Source organism: Ovis canadensis, chromosome 1 (assembly GCF_042477335.2).
Source record: "Ovis canadensis isolate MfBH-ARS-UI-01 breed Bighorn chromosome 1, ARS-UI_OviCan_v2, whole genome shotgun sequence".
NCBI lineage: Eukaryota > Metazoa > Chordata > Mammalia > Artiodactyla > Bovidae > Ovis > Ovis canadensis.
Window position 1 is genome coordinate 235,974,143 of NC_091245.1, and position 24,469 is coordinate 235,998,611.

The window sequence follows — 24,469 nt, forward strand, 5'->3', positions numbered from 1 at the left end:
ATTCTTCTTTTATTTGCTATAGCTAAATTCTCTCCAAAACATTTATCCTTTCAAACAGGTGTGGGATGTTTGTAGGCATAAAGACACATTTACAAGAGTTCCCCTCCCTGATAGCAGTTAAGCTAACCAAAAGAACTTTTTAAAAAAAGAACAACTAAAACCATCTGTGCTGACCTTTAGAAAGGTCTTAACCTCATAATAAAAACCCAACAACATCATCAAGATGCAAATTCAGTCTGATTTATACAGTACACTAGTTTCTCAACACAGTACAATAATTGTCACTTAAAGAAATAAAAATGTTGCAGAAACAAGCAAACACATGAATATGTAGAGCTTTGAAAATATTAATACCTTCTATCTAGGGAAGCATAGCCTATAAACATGAATGGACTGTGGAAAAGAACAGAAACATTGCCTTGAGTCAATTCTTCAATTACAACTCAGCCAGAATCTGAGAAAGCCCTAAATTAAGCAGGTTCTTACTTGAGAGGGTATGATCTAAAAGCAGGTCTACTTTGAACCAAAATCACTGCAGATGGTGATTGCAGCCATGAAATCAAAAGACGCTTACTCCTTGGAAGGAAATTTATGGCAACCTAGATAGCACATTCAAAAGCAGAGACATTACTTTGCTGACTAAGGTCTGTCTAGTCAAGGCTATGGTTTTTCCAGTGGTCATGTATGGATGTGAGAGTTGAACTGTGAAGAAGGCTGAGCAACAAAGAACTGATGCTTTTGAACTGTGGTGTTGGAGAAGACTCTTGAGAGTCCCTTGGACTGCAAGGAGATTCAACCAGTCCATTCTAAAGGAGATCAACCCTGGGTGTTCTTTGGAAGGAATGATGCTAAAGCTGAAACTCCAGTACTTTGGCCACTTCATGAGAAGAGTTGACTCATTGGAAAAGACTCTGATGCTGGGAGGGATTGGGGGCAGGAGGAGAAGGGTACAACAGAGGATGAGATGGATGGATGGCATCATTAACTTGATGAACATGAGTTTGAGTGAACTCTTAGAGATGGACAGGGAGGCTTGGCGTGCTGCAATTCATAGGGTTGCAAAGAGTCAGACACTACTGAGTGACTGAACTGAACTGAACTGAACTGTGAATCAAACTTCACAAGGACTAAAACCAGAAGCATAGAACGTCAATCTGGCTGACTTTTCATTCAGAAGTGGACAGACTGAAGCAAGAGAACAAACCAATTCCCAGCAACACCATCTGTATTGTTGTGGTACGTCAAGCTTGCTGGATGTGGAGCCTGGACTTCCAATAAACTGTGAGAGAAACAGCAGGAGAAATCTCTTTGACCACACTGCCTATGTCCCCAATTCCCTTCCTTTGGTCCTCAGAAAACGAATAAGAACTTAAGCCTGCAAACCTCCATCTATATAGTTTCTGCAGAGGAAGGTCTGGAGGGAGAAATAGCAAGTAGATGGGAAAACAGTGGAAACAGTAGCTGACTTTATTTTGAGGGCTTCAAAATCAATGCAGATGGTGGCTGCAGCCATGAAATTAAAAGACGCTTGCTCCTTGGAAGGAAAGTTATGACCAACAAAAACAGCATATTAAAAAGCAGAAATATTACTTTGCCAACAAAGGTCTGTCTAGTCAAGGCTATGGTTTATTCCACTAGTCATGTATGGATGTGAGAGTTGGACTCTAAAGAAAGCTGAGCACTGAAGAATTGATGCTTTTGAACTGCGGTGTTGGGGAAGACTCTTGAGAGTCCCTTGGACTGCAAGGAGATTCAACCAGTCCATCCTAAAGGAGATCGGTCCTGAGTGTTCTTTGGAAGGACTGATGTTGAAGCTGAAACTCCAGTACTTTGGCCATCTGATGTGAAAAACGGACTCATTTGAAAAGACCCTGATGCTGGGAAAGATTGAAGGTAGGAGGAAAAGGGGATGACACAGGATGAGATGGTTGGATGGCATCACCGACTCAATGGAGATGATTTTGAGTAGCTTCTGGGAGTTGGTAATGGACAGGGAGGCCTGGTGTACTGCAGCACATGGGGTTGCAGGGAGTCAGACATGACTGAGCAACTGAGCTGAGCTGAGCAGAACATGTAGGTATGTCCCCCAGTCAAAGATAAGGAAGTTGCATGAGGGAAAGTACCATATGACTTGGTTCATCATTCTACGCTCAATACCTCTGGCAGCACCTGGCATAAAGGGGGCTCCTTAAAAATTTGAACAAATTATATTGCAGAAGGTAGGAGTATAGATTCTGAAGTTAGAGGGATGGTTAAGAGGACTACTTCTGCATCTTCTTAGCTTTGTGCCTTGGACAAATTATATAGTGCTCTATACTCTCATATGTACAGTGCAAGTAATAGTAGTATTAACTTGTGGATATTAAAAGACATAACATAAGATATTCAGCACATGACTCTGCTGGTTATTCTCTAGTCCCCCAGATTAGTTCTCAAGCAATGTCATTTCTCCTTTTACCCCTTCAGACCAAGGAAGCTGTAAGTGTTCCCCATTGTTGCTGGTCTCTGGGCTTCTCAACATCCTTTATTGGTTTCCTTAGTCCTGACCACAGCTCTGTAAAGGCTACTTAGGTAAACATTTCTTGAATCTTCTGAATTGGACTTTTTTTTTTTTTGCTAATAGAATTTTGAGTGATGCAAGGCCTAGAAATAAAGAATAATTTAAAAAGTGTTAGCTTTTGGTGGTGATAATTAGCAGGAGTAGTTGCATTGGTAATCATAGCAATCATAGAGTAAGGAGAGTGGCAACTGTTATTATTACTGTTATGAGCAGATCAAAATATAAAAGAAAATCAGCTAAAGCAAAAAAAAAGTTCCTAAAATGAATATTATATTTCCTAAGATGGGAAACAAGCCTAGGCCATAACAATATTACATTATCAAGAAAATTGAAGGTGATGTGGAGATTTTTTATTCCAAATGTCTTTAAAATTTGATGTAAAATGATCCATCAATAAATACAACAATACTAAGGAGAGAACTAGTGAAGAAAAATGTTGCTCAAAAATATAAGAATTAATTTTAAACCAGAACACATTCAGAAAATAGAATCAGTAAGTGACTTGAGAACTTCATTTTAAAAATACCAATGAATATAGTAAAGTTGCAGGATATAAAATCAACACACAGAAATCCCTTGCATTCCTATACACGAATAATGAGAAAGTAGAAAAAGAAATTAAGGAAACAATTCCATTCACCACTGCAACGAAAAGAATAAAATACTTAGAAATATATCTACCTAAAGAAACTAAAGACCTATATATAGAAAACTATAAAACACTGATGAAAGAAATCAAAGAGGACACTAATAGATGGAGAAATATACCATGTTCATGGATCGGAAGAATCAATATAGTGAAAATGAGGATACTACCCAAAGCAATTTACAAATTCAATGCAATCCCTATCAAGCTACCAGCCACATTTTTCACAGAACTAGAACAAATAATTTCAAGATTTGTATGGAAATACAAAAAACCTCAAATAGCCAAAGCAATCTTGAGAAAGAAGAATGGAACTGGAGGAATCAACTTGCCTGACTTCAGGCTCTACTACAAAGCCACAGTCATCAAGACAGTATGGTACTGGCACAAAGACAGACATATAGATCAATGGAACAAAATAGAAAGCCCAGAGATAAATCCACACACATATGGACACCTTATCTTTGACAAAGGAGGCAAGAATATACAATGGAGTAAAGACAATCTCTTTAACAAGTGGTGCTGGGAAAACTGGTCAACCACTTGTAAAAGAATGAAACTAGATCACTTTCTAACACCGCACACAAAAATAAACTCAAAATGGATTAAAGATCTAAATGTAAGATCAGAAACTATAAAACTCCTAGAGGAGAACATAGGCAAAACACTCTCAGACATAAATCACAGCAGGATCCTCTATGATCCACCTCCCAGAATTCTGGAAATAAAAGCAAAAATAAACAAATGGGATCTAATTAAAATTAAAAGCTTCTGCACAACAAAGGAAAATATAAGCAAGGTGAAAAGACAGCCTTCTGAATGGGAGAAAATAATAGCAAATGAAGCAACTGACAAACAACTAATCTCAAAAATATACAAGCAACTTATGCAGCTCAATTCCAGAAAAATAAACGACCCAATCAAAAAATGGGCCAAAGAACTAAATAGACATTTCTCCAAAGAAGACATACGGATGGCTAACAAACACATGAAAAGATGCTTAACATCACTCATTATCAGAGAAATGCAAATCAAAACCACAATGAGGTACCACTTCACACCAGTCAGAATGTCTGCGATCCAAAAATCTGCAAGCAATAAATGCTGGAGAGGGTGTGGAGAAAAGGGAACCCTCCTACACTGTTGGTGGGAATGCAAACTAGTACAGCCACTATGGAGAACAGTGTGGAGATTCCTTAAAAAATTGCAAATAGAACTACCTTATGACCCAGCAATCCCACTGCTGGGCATACACACCGAGGAAACCAGAATTGAAAGAGACACATGTACCCCAATGTTCATCGCAGCACTGTTTATAATAGCCAGGACATGGAAACAACCTAGATGTCCATCAGCAGATGAATGGATAAGAAAGCTGTGGTACATATACACAATGGAGTATTACTCAGCCGTTAAAAAGAATTCATTTGGATCAGTTCTGATGAGATGGATGAAACTGGAGCCAAATATACAGAGAGAAGTAAGCCAGAAAGAAAAACACCAATAGAGTATACTAACACATATATATGGAATTTAGGAAGATGGCAATGATGACCCTGTATGCAAGACAGCAAAAAAGACACAGATGTGTATAACGGACTTTTGGACTCAGAGGGAGAGGGAGAGGGTGGGATGATTTGGGAGAATGGGAATTCTAACATGTATACTATCATGTAAGAATTGAATTGCCAGTCTATGTCTGATGCAGGGTGCAGCATGCTTGGGGCTGGTGCATGGGGATGACCCAGAGAGATGTTGTGGGGAGGGAGGTGGGGGGTGGTTCGTGTTTGGGAACGCATGTAAGAATTAAAGATTTTAAAATTTAAAAACTAAAAAACTAAAAAAAATAAATACCAATAAAAAATTCTTAACCAAGAATTATAAAGTAGAAAATAGATTCTAATATATGGATACTTGATTTTCTGAAAAACAAAACAGAAAAAATATTTAAAGAAATACAAGAATCACAATACTTTAATGAATTAACATAGTTCTTAATTTAGAAACTCTCACTGTCCATTAGAGACAGAGAGAGACAAGACAGAGAAGGAGAGAGAAGTAATACTGGTGGATCATTTTCAATGATTTTAAAAGATTATTCATTCTGCAGGTAAAAGAAGTGGATTAACACAAAGATTAACAAGTGATATCAGACTTCTCTTTTAGCAATTTTGGATATAGGAAAGCAATGAAAATATTATTAACAGGTATTGAATATAAGTTTGTGAACCAAGAATTAAATATTCAGTTAAGCTTTTCGCATATCAGTTTAGAAAAATAGGCTTGAATACATGATTCAAAAGTCTGCACATGTCTGTTCTAAAAAAATTATTTGCAAGTGTATTCTAGTCACACCAAAAAATGCATTAAGATGTAGAATTCACAAATGAGCAAGCCAAGGGACTATACTGGTGAGTACAAGGTGATAAAATTGCTTTAATTTCTTTAACTATCATGGTAAAAAACCAACAGATGTGTCTTTATACTCGTTTCTAAATGGAGAGATGTGTTTTAATGGGCAAAAGCAAACACTAAGGGAAAATATTAGATAATCTGTACCTTGCCGAATACGTAAGGAATGTGTGTTGATTTGGGGTAGTGGATGAGGATGTCTATGATGCAGTCACAGGGGTAAAGAAACAAATAAAAGAGATTGTATCACAAAATATTAAAACCAAAGGAAAGAAAAATAAAATGAAGGATGTAAAGTCAAATATGCCTGTAAATGGCAACCCACTCCAGTACTCTTGCCTGGAAAATCCCATGGATTCAGGAGCCTGGTGAGCTACAGTCCATGGGGTCGTGAACAGTCGGACATGACTGAGTGACTTCACTTTCACTTTTGACTTTCATGCATTGGAGAAGGAAATGGCAACCCACTCTAGCATTCTTGCTTGGAGAATCCCAGGGACAGAGGAGCCTGGTGGGCTGCCGTTTATGGGGTTGCACAGAGTTGGACATGACTGAAGCGACTTAGCAGCAGCAGCAGCAGCAGCAATAGTTATAAGTGAAATAGTCATCTTTTAAAGACACTTTAGAAAGGAGTTAACCATTCACCATAATCAGGTGGGATTTACCCCAGGTTTGCAAGGATTTTTCCATATCCACAGACCACAGACCAATCCACATTAACAAATTTAAGAATGAAAACCATATAATCATTTTAATAGGTACAGAAATAGTTTTTGATAAAATTCAGCATCCATTTTATGATAAAAATCTTCAGAAAGTGGGCACAGAGGAAACATACCTCAACATAATAAAGGCCATATATTAATATGACAAAACCACAGCTTGCTCCATGGAAAAAGGTTATAACAAACCTCGACAGCATATTAAAAAGCAGAGACATCATTTTGCCAACAAAGGTCTGTCTAGTGAAAGCTATGGTTTTTCTAGTACTCATGTCTGAATGTGAGAAGGCTGAGTGCTGAAGAATTGATGCTTTCGAATTGTGATGCTAGAAAAGACTCTTGAGAGTCCCTTGGATAACAAGGAGATCAAACCAGCCAATCTTAAAGGATATCCACCTTGAATATTCATTGGAAGGACTGATGCTGAAGCTGAAGCTCCAATATTTTGGCCATCTGATGTGAAGAGCTGACTCATTGAAAAAGATCATGAAGATGGGAAATATTGAGGGCAGGAAGAAAAGAGTTGGACAGAGGATTAGATGTTTGGATGGCACCATCAACTCAATGGACATGAGTTTGAGCAAACTTTGGGAGATAGTGAAGGACAGGGAAGCCTGGCGTGCTGCAGCCCATGGGGTCACAAATAGTCAGACATAACTGAATGCCTGAACAACAACAGCAGCTAACAAAATACTCAATGGTTAAAAGCTGATAGCATGTCCTTTAAGATCAGTTATAAGACAAGGATTCCCCACTCTCATGACTTTTATTCAACATAGGTTTGTAAGTCCTTAGCTACAGCCATCAGACAAGAAAAATAAATAAAATGAATCCAACCTAGAAGAAAGAACTAGAACTATAAATGCTTGCCTAAACATAAAATCCTAAAGACACCATTAAAAAACTCGAGCTTATAAATGAATTTGATCAAGTTGCTGGATACATAACTATTATATGGAAATCTGTTGTATTTCTGCACCCTAACAATGAAATATCAGAAAGAGAAATTAAGGAAATAATCCCATTTACCATCACATTAAAAAGAATAAAAACACCTAAGAATAAACCTACAGAGGCAAAAGGCTGTACTCCTAAAACTGTAAGATGTGGATGAAAGAAACTGAAGATGACATAAACAGATGGAAAGACATACTACATTTTGGACTGCAAGAATAAATATTATTAAAATGACCATACCACACAAGGAGATCTACAGTTTCAATGCAATCCTTGTCAAATTAACAGTTCCATTTTTCATAGAGCTATTAAAAAAAGTTTAAATGTGAATGGAAACACAGAAGACCCTGAATAGCCAGAACAATCTTGATTGAGAAAGAAAAATGGAGCTAGAGTAATCATGCTCCCTGACTTTAGACTATACTACAAAGTCATGGTAAATCAAAACAATATGGTACTGGCACATAGACACATAGATCAATGGAAAAGGATAGAAAGCCCAGAAATAAATCCACACACCTAGTTGCTCAGACAGTATAGACTCTGCCTGCAATGTGGGAGACCTGGATTTGATCCCTGTGTTGGGAAGATCCCCTGGAGGAGGACAGGGCATCTGACTCCAGTATTGTTGCCTGGAGAATCCCCATGGACAGAGGGAGCATGGCAGGCTATAGTCCATGGGGTCACAAAGAGTCGGACATGACTGAGGGACTAAGCATCATGCTCCATGATCAATTAATCTATGACAAAGGATGCAAAATATACCACTTCAATAAGCGTTGCTGGGAAAATTAGACAACTACATGTAAAAGAACAAAATTAGAACATTCTCTAACTCCCTATTAAAAAAATGATCTCAAAATGTATTAAAGACCTAAATGTAAGACCAGATACTGTTAAGCTCCTAGAGGAAAACATAGGCAGAACACTCCTCAACATAAATCACAGCAGTATTTTTAGAGGGGATCTGTAGGCCACAGTGAACCAACAACTTCTAGATGTGCAAGCTGGGTTTCAAAGAGGCAGAGAAACCAGAGATCAAATTGCTAACATTCGTTGGATAATGGGGAAAGCAAGGTAGCTCTAGAAAACATCTATTTCAGGTTCATTGGTTATGCTAATGCCTTTGACTGTGTGGATCACAAAAAACTATGGGAAAATCTAAAAGAGATGGGAGTACCAGACTACTTCACCTCTCTCCTAAGAAACCTGTGTGTGGGTCAAGAATCAACAGTCAGAACAGGATATGGGACAACTCATCCTGGAATGTGAATTCAAGTGGATCTTAGGCAGCATCACTACAAACAAAGCTAGTGGAGGTGATGGAATTCCAGTGGAGCTGTTTCAAATCTTGAAAGATGGTGCTGTGAAAGTGCTGCACTCAGTATGCCAGCAAATTTGGAAAACTCAGCAGTGGCCACGGGACTGGAAAAGCTCAGTTTTCACTCTGATCCCAAAGAAAGGCAATGCCAAAGAATGCTCGAACTACCACACAATTGCACTCATCTCACACGCTAGTAAAGTAATGCTCAAAATTCTCCAAGCCAGGCTTCAGCAATACGTGAACCATGAACTTCCAGATGTTCAAGCTGGTTTTAGAAAAGGCAAGAAACCAGGGATCAAATTGCCAACATCTGCTGGATCATGGAAAAAGCAAGAGAGTTCCAGAAAAAACATCTATTTCTGTTTATTGATTATGCCAAAGCCTTTGACTGTGTGGATCACAATAAACTGTGAAAAATTTAGAAAGAGATAGGAATACCAGACCACCTGACTTGCCTCTTAAGAAACCTATATGCAGGTCAGGAAGCAACACAGAATTGGTCATGAAACCACAGATTGGTTCCAAATAGGAAAAGGAGTACATCAAGGCTGTATATTGTCACCCTGCTTATTTAACTTAGATGCAGAGTACATCGTGAGAAACACTGGGCTAGATGAAGCACAAGCTGGAATCAAGATTGCTGGGAGAAATATCAATAACCTCAGATATGCAGATGATATCACCCTTAAAGCAGAAAGTGAAGAGGAACTAAAAAGCTTCTTGATGAAAGTGAAAGAGGAGAATGAAAAATTTGGCTTAAAGCATTCAGAAAACTAAATTCATGGCATCTGGTTCCATCACTTCATGGCAAATAGATGGCAAAACAGTGGAAACAGTGGCAGAATTTATTTTGGGGGCTCCAAAATCACTGCAGATGGTGACTGCAGTCATGAAATTAAAAGATACTTACTCCTTGGAAGAAAAGTTATGACTAACCTAGACAGCATATTCAAAAGCAGAGATATTACTTTGCCAACAAAGGTCTGTCTAGTAAAATCTTTGGTTTTTCCAGTAGTCATGTATGGATATAAGAATTGGACTATAAAGAAAGCTGAGCACCAAAGAATTGATGCTTTTGAAGTGTGGTATTGGAGAAGACTCTTGAGAGTCCCTTGGACTGCAAGGAGATCCGCCCAGTCCATTCTAAAGGAGATCAGTCCTGGGTGTTCATTGGAAGGACTGATTTTGAAGCTGAAACTCCAATACTTTGGCCACCTGATGCGAAGAGATGATTCATTAGAAAAGATCCTGATGTTGGGAAAGACTGAAGGAGAGAGTAGAAGGGGATGGCAGAGGATGAGATGGTTGGATGGCATCACGTGAGTTTGAGTAGGCTCCAGGAGTTGGTGATGCAAAGGGAGGAGTGGTATGCTGTGGTTCATGGGGTCCCAAAGAATTGGACAAGACTGAGTGACTGAACTGAACTGAACTGACTGGTTCAAAACCAGGAAAGGAGTACAACAAGACTGTATATTGTCACCCTGTTAATTTAACTTATATGCAGAGTATATCATGTGAAATACTGGGCTGGATGAAGTACAAGCTGGAATCAAGATTGTCAGGTGAAATATCAACAACCTCTGTAGTGCAGATGATACCACTCTAATGGCAGAAAGTGGAGAGGAACTAAAGAGCCTCTTGGTGGCAGTGAAAGAGGAGTGTTAAAAGCTGTCTAAAAACTCAACATTCACAAAACTAAGATCATGGCATCGAGTTCCATCATTTCCCAGCAAATAAAAGAGGAAAAATTGAAAGCAGTGACAGATTTTATTTTCTTGGGCTCTAAATTCACTACTGATGGTGACTGCAGCTGTGAAATTAAAAAATGCTTGCTCATTGGAAGGAAAGCTATGACAAACCTAGACAGTGTATTAAAAAGCAGAGACATCATTTTGCTGACAAAGGTCTGTATAGTTAAAACTATACTTTTCCCAGTAGTCATGTATAGATGTGAGAGCTGGTCCACAAATAAGACTGAGCCCCAAAGTTTGTGCTTTCACATTGTGGTGCAGAAGGCTCCTGAGAGTCCCTTGGATAGCAAGGAGATTAAAGCTGTCAATCCTAAAGGAAATCAACCCAGAATATTCCCTGGAAACACTGTTGCTGAAGCTCCAATACTTTAGCCACCTGATGTGAAGAGTTGCCTCATTAGAAAAGACTTGGTGCTGGGAAAGATTGAAGGCAAAGGGAGAATGGGGCAGTAGAGGATGAGACGGTTAGATAGCATCACTGACTCAATGGACATGAATTTGAGAAAACTTCAGGAGATAGTGGAGGACAGGGGAGACTGGCAGGCTACAGTCCATGGGGTCACAAAGAGTTAGATATGGCTTAGCAACTGAACGAACAACAGCTTAGAATAATGAAAATAAAAACAAAAATAAACAAATGGGGCCTAATTAAATTCAAAAGCTTTTGTGCTTAAAGAAAACCATAAATGAAATGAAAGGGCAATCCACCAAATGTGAGAAAATATTTGCAAACGATGTGACTGACAAGGAATTAATTTCTAAAATATTCTATCAGCTCATACAGCTTAATACAAAGAGAAACCCAATTTAAAAATGAGCAGAAAATAGGCAGTTCTAAATTCTAAATAGCAGTCTAAACAGGCAGTTCTCCAGGGAAGACATATAGATGGGCAATAGGCACATGAAAAGATATTGAATATTCCTTGTTATTAGACAAATGCAAACCTAAACTACAATGATGTGTCACCTCACACCACTTAGGATGGCCATCTCCAAAAAGTCTCCATTAATAAATGCTGGAAAGGGTCTAGAGAAAAGGGAACCCTCCTACACTGTTGGTAGGAATGTAAATTGTTGCAGTCACTATGGAAAACAGTTTGGAGGTTCTTTAAAAAATTGAAAATAGAGTTACTGTATGATCCTGCAATCTTACTCCTGGGCATGTATCTGAAGAAAACTCAAATTTGGAGATAAATGCACCCCAGTGTTCACGACAGAACTATTTACAATAGCCAAGATATGGAAGTAACCTAAATGTGCATCAGTAGGTGATGGATAAAGATGTGCTATGTATACACACGCACTGTGGAATATTACTCAGCCACAAAAGAGTGAAATAATGCCATTTACAGCAACATGAATGGACCTAGAGATTACCATATTGAGTGAAGTAAATCAGAGAAAAACACATATCATATGATATCACTTACATGTGGAATTTAAAAACAATGATACCAAGGAGCTTATTTACAAAACAGAAATGACTCACAGACAAAACAAATAAACTTTTGGTTACCGAGGGGATATTGTTTCCTTTCTAAAATTGCTTGTTCTGAGTCTCATTTGTATCTGTGTTTATACCATTTGGTATTCTTTTTTTATTTTTTCTTTCCTTTAAATATTTTTGGGCATTTTTCTGTCACTCAGCATGTTACTCGCAACAATTTGGTCCTTTGAAACCTTGCTTTTAAGGTTTGTTAAAGCGATTCTGGACAGCCTTTAGTTTAGGGTTAATTTGGCCCCATCACTGAGGCAATGTTTTATTAGGACTGACAAATTTTCTGCATACTAGTAAGGCTTTCTATCCTAGCTGCTGGGAGTACAAACTATGCTTGTCCTTGTGTACACTCTTGGGATTATTCTGCTTATTCTTTTCCAGTGGTTCTTTGCCCAGTGTTGAGCTGCTTCCTAATACACAGGTGCAGATCAACGCTGAGCCAGTAACTTGAGGGGACATTTCAGCACATCTCCTATGCTCTCTCTTCATACAGTTCTCTCCTTCCTGGTACTCAGCCTTGCAAATCCTATTTATCTTGTCTTTTCCAGAACTTTAAATTCTTAAACTCAGCAAGTCTTCCACGTTCTGTCTTCCTTCTGTTGATATTCAGAAACTTGCTCTGAGAGCATTCATAGTTCTCAATTTACTTATTTCCCTTTTCTTACAAACTACTGACCTGTGTTATCTGTTGTTCAATGCCTGAAAACTGTTTCATATATTCTGTATAGTTTTCTAGTTGTGCAATGTGGGAGATAAATCCCCATCTCTGTTATTCCATCATACAGAAGCAGATGTCCTCATGCTAAAATCAGACAAAGTTGGATTTAAGGTGCAGATCTTTAAGGTGGAGTATTATAAATATAACTCATCACCCATTTCACAAATTTTGACTGTCTACCATATGCTGACACTTTTCTGTAACTGAGTAATTTTAAAAGAGTCAATATTTCTGCTCTCAAAAAATTTCTAATAGGATGCACAAATAGAGTCATAATATCTCAAAATATAATGATCAATAGTGAGTGCTGTATTATTAAAATTTATAAATTTAATTGCTTCAAAAATAGCGAGTGCTATAGAGAGAAGAAGAGTGATATATAGTAAATATAAAGTGCCTATCTGATCAGAGATTTCTGAGACACTGGTATTTCAGCTAAGATAAAAATACAAGAAGGAAACTGCCACGCAGAAAACTGGGCAAAGAGCATTCCAGAAAGTGAAAATCACTAACACAGACACTCAAATAGTGAAAAACCTTTTCCTACTTGAGAAGTAAGGAAATGGCTAGTGTGTTCGGAGGTGATGGGGAAAGAGGAGAAAGATATCGATAGACAGGCTCAAGCCAAATCTGTATACTTTGTGAGCAGAGCTAAAAGTGTGGATTTACTCTAAGTGGGGTAGGGATGGAAATCTGTTGGAAGGGTTAAGCAGTGAGGCTCATTCAACTAAACAACAGAGTTATTTTTAAATGCTATGTGAGAACCAAGAGTAGAATCAGGAGATCACTTGAAAATTCACTTCGGTAATCTAGGCAAGATATAACTGGCTTATTAGGATTGTTAGTGGAGAGAGTGCAAAGTGAATGGATTTAAAATTAGTGTAGACAATGGAATATGATTCAGTAATAAAAAATAATGAAATAATTCCCTCTGCAGCAAAACGGATGGACCAAGAGATTATCATACTAAGTGAAGTAAATTAATTCAGTTCAGTTCAGTCACTCAGTCGTGTCTGACTCTTTGCAACCCCATGAATTGCAGCACGCCAGGCCTCCCTGTCCATCTCCGAGAGTTTACTCAAACTCACGTCCATCGAGTTGGTGATGCCATCCAGTCATCTCATCCTCTGTTGTCCCCTTTTCCTCCTGCCCCCAATCCCTCCCAGCAGCAGAGTCATTTCCAATCAGTCAACTCTTCACATGAGGTGGCCAAAGTACTGGAGTTTCAGCTTTAGCATCATTCCTTCCAAAGAACACCCAGGACTGATCTCCTTTAGAATGGACTGGTTGGATCTCCTTGCAGTCCGAGGGACTCTCAAGAGTCTTCTCCAACACACAGTAAATCAGAGAAAGACAAATATGATATTTCTTATATGTGGAACTTAAAAGAAATACATACAAGTTAACCTATTTACAAAATAGAAAGAGACTCATAGACATAGGAAACAAATTATGGTTACCAAAGGAGAAAGTAGAGGGAAGGATAAATTAAGAGTTTGGGATTAACATATACACACTACTATACATAAAATAGATAAATAGCAAGGACCTACTGTACAGCACAGGGAACTCTATTCAATATTCTGTATTAACCTATATAGGGAAAGAATCTGAAATAGAATAGATATATGTATATGATTAACTGAATTGGGCTTCCCTTTAAATGGTACAGAATCTCCCTGCAATGCAGGACACTTGGGTTCAATCCCTGGAAAATCCCCTGGAGAAGGGAATGGCAACCCACTCCAATATTCTTGCCTGGAGAGTTCCATGGACCAAGGAGCCAGGTGAGCTACACTCCATGGGGTTGCCAAGAGTTGGACAAAGATGCAAAAATGGGCCCAATAAAGGACAGAAAGGGTATGGACCTAACAGAAGCAGAAGATACTAAGAAGTAGCAAGAATACACAGAAGAAATGTACAAAAAATGTCTTGATGACCTGGATAAACACAATGGTATGATCATTTACCTAGATCAAGACATCCTGGAGTGCGAAGTTAAGTGGGCTTTAGGAAACATTATGGCCAACAAGCTAGTGGAGGTGACAGAATTCCAGCTGAGCTTTTTAAAATCCTAAAAGTGATGCTGTTAAAGTGCTGCACGCAATATGCCAGTAAATTTGGAAAACGTAGCAGTGGCCACAGGACTAGAAAAGGTCAGATTTCATTCCAATTGCAAAGAAGGGCAATGCCAAAGAATGTTCAAGCTACCACAAAATTGTGCTCATTTCACATGCTAGCTAGGCTTCAGCAGTATATGAAACAAGAACTTGCAGATATATAACCTGAATTTAGAAAACGTTGAGGAACCAGAGATAAAATTGACAACATCCGTTGGCTCATAGAGAAAGAAAGGAAATTCCAGAAAAAGTATTTACTTCTGCTTCATTGATGATGCTAAACCTTTGACTGTGTGGATTACAAACAGTGGGAATACAAGACCAACTTACCTACCTCCTGAGAAACCTGTATGCAGGTCAAGAAGCAACAGCTAGAAATGACATGGAACAACAGACTGGTTCAAAATTGGGAAAGGAGAATGTCAAGGCTGTATATTGTCACCCTTCTTATTTAACTTCTATGCAGAGTACATCATGCAAAATGTCGGGCTGGATGAATCACAAGCTTGAATCAAGATTGCCAGGAGAAATATCAATAACCTCGATATGCAGATGAAACTACCCTAATGACAGAAAGTGAAGAAGAACTAAAGAACCTCTTGATGAAGGTGAAAGAGGAGAGTGAAAAAGCTGTCTTAAAACTCAACATTAAAAAGACTAGGATCATGGCATCTGGTCCTAATACTTCATGACAAATAGATGAGGAAACAATGCAAACAGGGACAGATTTTATTGTATTGGACTTCAAAATCACTATGGACAGCAACTGCAGCAATGAAATTAAAAGACACTTGCTTCTTGGAATAAAAGCTATGACAAAACTAGACAGTGTATTAAAAAGCAGAGACATCACTTTGCCAACAAATGTCCATATAATCAAAGCTATGGTTTTTCCAGCATTCATGTGCAGATGTGAGAGCTGGACCATAAAGAAGTCTGAGTGCCAGAGAATTGATGCTTTTAAACTGTGGTATTGGAGAAAATGCTTGAGAGTCCCTTGGACTGCAAGGAGATCAAACCAGTCAATTATAAAGGAAATCAGTCCTGAATATTCATTGGAAAGACTGATGCTGAAGCTCCAATACTTCAGCTACCTGATGTGAAGAGCTGACTCATTGGAAAAGACATTGATGCTGGGAAAGATTGGGGGCAGGAAGAGAAGGGGGTGACAGAGCATGAGATCATTGGATGGCATCACTGACTCAATGGACATGAGTTTGAACAAACTCTGGGAGACAAGGAAGGACAAGAAAGCCTGAAGTGCTGCAGTCCATGGGGTCACAGAGTTGCCACAATTGAGTGAATGAACAACAAATAACGGAATCACTTTGCTATACATCTGAAACTAACACAACATTGTAAATCAACTACACTCCAACATAAAGTAAAAATTATTAAAAGCAAAGACACATTGGAGATAGCCAGGGAAATCTGAAGAATGGTGAGGATATTAGATGATAATAAAAATTTTCTGCTAATTTTTCTAGGTATCACAATATCAATACTGTGGTTATATAAGACAATGCCATTTTTATAGCAGTGCTTCTTAAATATTTAAGAATGGGGTTCTTCTTTAAAAGAAACACAGTAAATATGGCAGAATGTTATTAATGTTAAAATCTAGATGCTGAGAAAAAAAATTCAAGTTACAAATAACTTTTAAGAGATTTATACTATTCCATAGCACAGAAAAGGTTTGACAGTTGGTGCTAGTGGTAAAGAACCTGCCTGCCGATACAGGACATGCAGATTCGATCCCTGGATTAAAAAGATCCCTAGAGGAGGGCATGGCAACCCACTCCAGTATTCTAGCCTGGGGAATCTCATAGAAAGAGAAGCCTGGTAGGCTATGGTCCGCAGGGTCACAAAGAGACAGACACACTGAAGTGACTTAGCACGTGTGCAGAACATAAAGAACAAAAGCTAGCTCCACATTTTAAATGAAGTCAGCAACACTCAAAAATATTACCAGTAAAAACAAAAAAGGGTAAAATTTCAGTCCAGCCCCACTTATAAATATTCATATAAATATCCTAAATAAAATGTTAACAATTAGAATCTAGAAAAACATGGAAAGCCTTATATATCCATGATCAACACAGATTCAATCCAAGAATGCTAGGCAATTCAGTAGAAAATCTATTGCTGTAAATGATCATTATAATGAGCAAGCGAGGAATATTATTGTTCCAATAGATTTCCCAAAAAAGTATTTAGTAAAACTCAGTATTCATTTCTGATTTGTTAGTGAAAGGATTATATGGGTTTTAACACACTATAGACTCTCATATACATACACATGCAAACTCATGGTATATATTCTATACATAAAACTAAAAGTCTACACTGGGCTTAATTGTGTATCTAAGAAGGTTAATTCTGGAAGATATGATCAAATAATCTTAGGAATTTCTCTATTAAGAACATCCTTAAAAGTTTGTGAAATGTAAAAGACATAAAAGACATCTTAAGAACTCTGAGTCACTGTATAAAAGAAAATTGTTTAAATTATTTAATGGATAAACTAACAAATCTGAGACCTCTTTTCCCAGCTCACCTATTATCATGATCCAGAAGATTTTCTTCTCTTATTATCAGTTCTGAATACCTGTACTAAAAAATTTCCATTCAAATCAAGAACATGATTGTCATCGAGCCATTGCAATTAGATAACAGAATAAAATATGATATCTAGCTATTAAAGAAGTGAAATTATTATTATACAGATAATATACTTGAATAGAATTTTCAAAACCTTGAAAATTGAAAACACTGAAAAATATAAGATAAATTGAGAGTTTAGTAGATCAGTGGAATAGGATAGAAAACCCAGAAATAAACCCATGCACCTACGGTCAATTAATCTATGATGAACAACAGACTGTTTCCAAATTGGGAAAGGAGTATGTCAAGGTTGTATATTGCCATCCTGCTTATTTAACTTATATGCAGAATACATCACGTGAAATGCCAGGCTGGATGAAGCACAAGCTGAAATCAAGATTGCTGGGAGAAATATGAATAACCTCATATATGTAGATGACACCATCCTTATGGCAGAAAGCAAAGAAGAACTAAAGCGCCCCTTAATGAAAGTGAAAGAGACTGAAAAAGCGGGCTTAAAATTCAACATTCAGAAAACAAAAATCATGACATCTGGTCCCATCAGTTCATGGCAAATAGATGAGCAAACAATGGAAAGAGTGAGAGACATTTTTTGGGGGGCTCCAAAATCACTGCAGATGGTAACTGCAGCCATGAAATTAAAAGACGCTTGCTTCTTGGAAGAAAAACTATGACCAACCTAGACAGCATATCAAAAAGCAGAGATATTACTTTGTCAACAAAGGTCTGGCTACTCAGAGCTATGGTTTTTCCAGTAGTCATGTATGGGTGTGAGAGGTGGACTATAAAGAAAGCTGAGCACCGAAGCATTGATGCTTTTGAACTGTGGTGTTGGAGAAGAGTCTTGAGATTCCTTGGACTGCAAGGAGATCCAACCTGTCAATCCTAAAAGAAATCAGTCCTGAATATTCATTGGAAGGACTGATGCTGAAGCTGAAACTCCAATACTTTGGCCACCTGATGGGAAGAACTGACTCCTAGGAAAAGACTTTGATGCTGGGAAAGATTGAAGTGGGGATGAGAAGGGATGACAGAGGATGAGATGGTTGGATGGCATCATCAACTTGATGGAAATGTGTTTGAGCACGATCCGGGAGTTGATGATGGACAGGGAATCCTGGCACGCTGCAATCCATGGGGCTGCAAAGAGCTGGACATGACTGAGCGACTGAACTGAACTGAAAGAGCTTTCCAGGTGGCGTTAGTAGTAAAGAATCCACTTGCCAATACAGGAGACACAGGAGACATGGTTCTGATCCCTGGGTCGGGCAGATCCCTTGAAGAAGGAAACAGCAATGCACTCCAGTTTTCTTGCCTGGAGAATCTCGTGGACAGAGGAGCCTGGCGGGCTTAGTCCATAGGGTCACACAGAGTCTGACATGAATGAAGCGACTTAGCACACAAAGAGGCAAGACTACGGAGTATTGGAAAGACAGTCTTTTCAACAAATGGTGCCGGGAAAACTAGACAGCTAACATGTTAAAAGATGAAACTAGATCATTCATTAACACCACACACAAATATAAGCTCAAAATGGATTAAAGACTTAAATGTGTGACCCAAAATATAAAACTCCTAGAGGCAAACACAGGCAGAACACTCTCTCACCTAAACCGTAGCAGTATCTTTTTCAACCCATATTCCAGAATAATGGAAATAAAAACAAAAATAAACAAATGGGAACAACATAAAGTCAAAAGCTTTTGCATAGCCAAGGAAACAATAAACAAAACGAAAATGCAACCTACAGATTGGGAGAAAATGTTTGCAAGTGATGTGATTGACAAGCAATTAGTCTTCAAAATTTAAAACAGCACATGAAGCTTAACAGCATCAAAGCAAATGACTCAATAAAAAAAATGGGCAGAAGACCTAAATAGACATTTCTCCACGGAAGGCATATGATGGTTAAGAGGTACATGAAAGGGTGTTCAACACTGCTAATTATTAGAGAAATGCAAATCAAAACTACAATGAGGTATCAACTCACACCAACTAGAATGCCTATCATCAAAAAACCCACAAACAATAAATGCTGGAGAGGGTGTGGAGAGAAGGGAATCTCCAACTCTGTTGGTGGGAATGTAAATTGGTCAGCAGCCAGTGTGGAGAGCAGCATGGTGGTTCCTTAAAACACTAAAACTGGTGCTACCATATGACCTTGCAGTCCCACTCCTGGGCATATGCACAGAGAAAAGCCTGATCCAAAAGAATACATGCACTCCAATGTTCACTGCAGCACTGTTTACAATAACCAAGACATGGAAGCAACCTAAATGTCCATCAGCAGAGGAATGGATAAAGAACATATGGTACATATATACAATGGAATATTACTCAGCCATTAAAAAGAATGACATAATGCTATTTGCAGAAACATGGATGGACCTAGAGATTGTCATGCTGAGTGAAGTAAGTCGAACAAAGATGGAGAAAGATCATATGGCATCCTTTATATGCCAAATCTAAAAAGAAATGATACAAAGGAACTAACTTACAAAAGAGAAGGAGACTCGTAGACTCAGAGAATGAACTTACGGTTACCAGGGGCAAGTTAGGGAGTTTTGGATGGACATACTGCTATAAATAAAATGGATAACCAACAAGGACCCACTGTATAGTACATGGAACTCTGTTCAGTGTTTTATGTGGCAGCCTGATGGGAGGGGAGTTTAGTTGAGAATGGATACATGTATATGTGGGGCTGAGACCCTTCACTGTTCACTGGAAACTGTCACAACATTGTTAATTGACTATATCCCAATACAAAATAAAAAGTTTAAAAAGAAAAAGAAAAATATGAGGTAAACTAAGAGTTTATAAAGGTGCCCAATAATAAAGTTAATATGTAAAAAGATAATTTTTAATAAGTAAAAATTAATTAGAAAATAGGATATAATTTATAATATTAATAATCCAAAATATCAAATTATCTAATTAATAATAGAAATATGTAGCATAAGTATGAGGAAAACTGCAACTACCAAGGTCCATAAAAGACTTAAACAGCATTTATAAAAATAATTGTATGGTATAGAAATAGACTAACATTAATGCAGCTGACCAGAGCAACTGTAAAATAAACTTAAACAAGAGAGAATTTAATGTAATAAATATGACATCTAAAGTGATGTGGTGGGAAAAAGATTCATTCTGCATAAAAGACAGTGATATGATAACTGAGTAGCCATTTAGAAAAATAAAACATTCAAAACATATTCTGGGTTCACCAAATATTTGAGGAATATTAAATCCTAAAATTATTAGAATAATGTATAATTCAAAATTTGTACAATATCTTGTTGAGGGGGTTCTTTTTAAGCTTCTAAGCATAATACACACAAAACAAAAGGAGACGGAATGAGAAAGAAGAAAAGCAAGTATGAACAGATCTTGACCAAATAACAAAGAGCTGCAGAAATATGGTGAGTGAGTTTGAAGATAACCTCAGGAACTAAAAAGAAATATTTATAATACCTATCACATATAGAGAGCTCTAATTTCAATAAACTGATTAAAAATATATTAAAACTATACACATCATGATAAGAAGAAAAACAGAAGAGATGAAAGGCATTTCAGAAAGGAAAAGTATATATGACCAATGAACATTTGAAAGGATATCCATCTCAAAGAAAGGAACCAGGAATGAATATTTTGCAGAATGAAACACATGATAAAACTCAATATTTATAAGGTTTTGGAAACTTTATAGACAGTCTTAGTTGAAATATACATTTGAGTGACTTTTTAAAACAGCATTTAAAATATTTAAGAAAATGGAAAACACATCTTTTTTTAGACTAGTGATCCAGCTACTATTGATAAAAACAAGAAAATGATCCTACAAACAACTCAACACTCAAATGAGAAGCGCATGGTTTATTTTGGTGTATTCTGTCAGTTTGACATTAGCATTTTGGTATTTTCAATTAAAAAATTCAGATTATTTTCTTTATATTCTGAAACATTTTAGTAAAAAGTAGAGACAACTAAAATGTTTATCAAAAGACGCAAAAGAAAGCTGCTGCTGCTACTGCTAAGTCGCTTCAGTCGTGTCCGACTCTGTGTGACCCCAGAGACGGCAGCCCACCAGGCTCCTGTCCCTGGGATTCTCCAGGCAAGAACACTGGAGTGGGTTGCCATTTCCTTCTCCAATGCATGAAAGTGAAAAGTGAAAGGGAAGTCACTCAGTCGTGTCCGACTCTTAGCGACCCCATGGACTGCAGCCTATCAGGCTCCTCCGCCCATAGGATTTTCCAGGCAAGAGTACTGGAGTGGGGAAAAGAAAGCTACAATATCGTTAAAATTGATGATGCAAATCTTTATTGATATTGTTGAATTTTAAAATGCAGGTTAGAAAACATTTCTAGTGATACAAGTTTTAGATTTGTAAAAATTCTCTTTAAACCTTTGAATTCCCTGATCTCTTCTCTGGGGAATAGCAGGTATTCAATAAATATTGAACAATTAACTAATTCATTATTTTTATAACTTTTGCTTCAGGTTCAATATCAAGATTTTTTTTTAAGTTTAATGTTAGAATGAAATTATTTTAGTTCACATTTATAAACATGTAAAGTTCATTGAAAATTAGAGTGAACATTGGATTCATTACCTTTCCTGCTTTAAAACTGAAGAGACTACTGGAAACAAACATCACCATTAATCAACTCATTGAATTTAATTGAAATAATGTAAATGAAAGTACTTTGTAAACTGTTATCATAGATATACAAATAAGATAGTGTTATTAGTCATCTGTTCTGCCATATGATATAATAGTTTTGATTATGTAAATGAAATGGCAACCCACTCCAGTATTCTTGCCTGGGGAATCCCATGGACGGAGGAGCCTGGTAGGCTACAGTCCATAGGGTTGCAAAGAGTCGGACACGACTAAGCAACTTCACCTTCACCTTTATATAAATGAAATTTTACTGTGGAAAAAAAAGGCAAAACAACATGTACAGATAAAACTGCATACACTTCTTTAGATGTGAACATGTACATATATATCCATGAAAAAGAATGTCAGTAAGCATGTTCATCTAGCGGTTTGTAAGTTTTTGACCTGAATTTTGGAATTTGGAGTGATTTTGTTTAATTTTACAAATATTCAGTATTATTTTTATGGTTAGTAAAACAGTGAAGCATTTAAATTTAGGGAAAAAGATGCATATAACTTCATTTTAAAGTGCAACAGACAGAAAATAATTATGGAAAAGGCCTTTATGTTGAGGAAATAGGTCACCAAAGTCTAGGGTAGCTTCAGGAGACTGGAGAGAAGCCAGATTGTAGGACTTTACGAAAAGAATAAATAACAGACGAGGTAGAAGACATAAGTTTGGAAATTTTTTGACTATTTGTCACTTTTCTCCTACTCCATTAAGTCCTTTGTTTTGCTCTAGTTTCAGCTCCCTCTTTCCTTGCTCACATCACACTGATTTATATCACTTCTTTATGAGGAGGACCGTGGGCATAGGAAATATTTCTTATGTAGGTTAAAAATGCATAAACAAGGTCTTGAAGAGAAATATCATGTACTGGAACATGAAGTATATTCACTTAAATGCTACTTTGCTATCCCTTTTCAAACCTGACTTTTGAAAATCACTTTGTGTATTCCTTTTGTGTGTCTTCTGTCAGATTACTAGTCATCTGCTGTTTTCTCTGTAATCTGCAGTCTTTCGTCCATCTTTATATTTACTTCAGTTGTTTTCATTCTTTCATCATTGCTTCCTTATTTGGGGGGGCCCTATATGACATAATAAAACTGGAGCCTGAGTGTTATTTTCTTGAGTGAAAAGTGTATTAGGTAGAATACAGTAATCAATTTTTATTTGTAAAAAACACAGCACATCAAAACAACAACAAAGGAAGGATCAACTAAAGAAATAGGACCACTCAGAATTAATACCACCTGATGAACAAATGGTGAATGTTGGGTATTTATCCAAGTAATGGATGAATGTCATTTACACTTTCATCTTTTATAACAATACTGGTATCAGTCCAGTTCAGTTGTTCAGTCGTGTTCAACTCTGCAACCCCATGGACTGCACCACACCAGGCCTCCCTGTCCATCACCAACACCCAGAGTTCACTCAGACTCATTTCCACTGGGTCGGTGACACCATCCAACCATTTGATCCTCTGTTTAACCCTTCTCCTCCTGCCTTCAATCTTTCCCAGCATCAGGGTCTTTTCTAATGAGTCAGTTCTTTGCATCAGGTGGCCATAGTATTGGAGCTTCAGCTTCAGCATCAGTCTTTCTAATGAATATTGAGGACTGACTGCCTTTAGGATGGACTGGTTGGATCTCCTTGCAGTCCAAGGGACTCTCAAGAGTCTTCTCCAACACCACAGTTCAAAACCATCAATTCTTCGGTGCTCAGCTTTCTTTATAGGCCAACTCTCACATCCATACATGACCACTGGAAAAACCATAGCTTTGACTAGACAGACTTTTGTTGGCAAAGTTGTCTCTGCTTTTTAATATGCTGTCTAGGTTGGTCGTAACTTTTCTACCAAGGAGTAAGCGTCTTTTAATTTCATGGCTGCAGTCACCATCTGCAGTGATTTTGGAGCCCCCAAAATAAAGACTGTCACTGTTTTCCAATCTATTTACCATGAAATGATGGGACCAGATGTCACGATCTTCGTTTTCTGAATGTTGAGCTTTAAGCCAACTTTTTCACCTCCTCTTTCACTTTCATCAAGAGGCTATTTAGTTTTTTGTTTTCTGCCATTAGGGTGGTGTCATCTGCATATCTGAGGTTATTGATATTTCTCCTGGCAATCTTGATTCCAGCTTGTGCTTCATCCAGCCCAGCATTTCACATGATGCACTCTGCGTATACATTAAATAAGCAGGGTGACAATATACAGCCTTCACATACTCCTTTCCCAATTTGGAACCAGTCTATTGTTCCATGTCCAGTTCTAACTGTTGCTTCCTGACCTGCATACAGATTTCTCAGGAGGCAGGTCAGATGGTCTGGTATTCCCATTTCTTTAAGAATTTTCCACAGTTTGTTGTGGTCCACACAGTCAAAGACTTTGGCATAGTCAATAAAGCAGAAGTAGATGTTTTTCTGGAACTCTCTTGCTTTTCTGATGATCCAACAGATGTT